Source organism: Penaeus monodon, chromosome 19 (assembly GCF_015228065.2).
Source record: "Penaeus monodon isolate SGIC_2016 chromosome 19, NSTDA_Pmon_1, whole genome shotgun sequence".
Taxonomy (NCBI): domain Eukaryota; kingdom Metazoa; phylum Arthropoda; class Malacostraca; order Decapoda; family Penaeidae; genus Penaeus; species Penaeus monodon.
In genome coordinates, this window is record NC_051404.1 from 3,950,885 (window position 1) to 3,951,121 (window position 237).

Below are 237 nucleotides of genomic sequence, written 5' to 3' on the forward strand. Positions count from 1 at the left end.
AATTTTTTGAATAAGTTGTTTTGTGGTATTATAAGAAACATCATTTTTGGGATGGAATAAATCAGTTATTTATTGACTTAGATAACTATTCGTCATGACAAAAATGTGAACCATTTTAATTACAATAAAAGGCATAGCCAGCAAGGATCACTCTGGATTCATAAACATCACCCAGTCCCTTTATATTTAAGAGCTAATAGTAGTTTTATTTCTTTAAGTATTGCATAAGCATTTTAT

The 237-nt window shown here is 27.8% G+C and overlaps 1 protein-coding gene and 1 long non-coding RNA gene across 2 annotated transcripts in view; both read left to right on the plus strand.

The window, feature by feature from the left end:
* The window catches only part of LOC119584987, a 25,600-nt gene that overhangs the window by 24,587 nt on the left and 776 nt on the right, over positions 1 to 237 (plus strand). The gene's annotated exons all lie outside the window — the stretch shown is intronic.
* LOC119584986 (THO complex subunit 7 homolog) overlaps positions 1 to 237 on the plus strand; it is a gene marked incomplete in the record, with an annotated part of 9,088 nt that overhangs the window by 8,146 nt on the left and 705 nt on the right.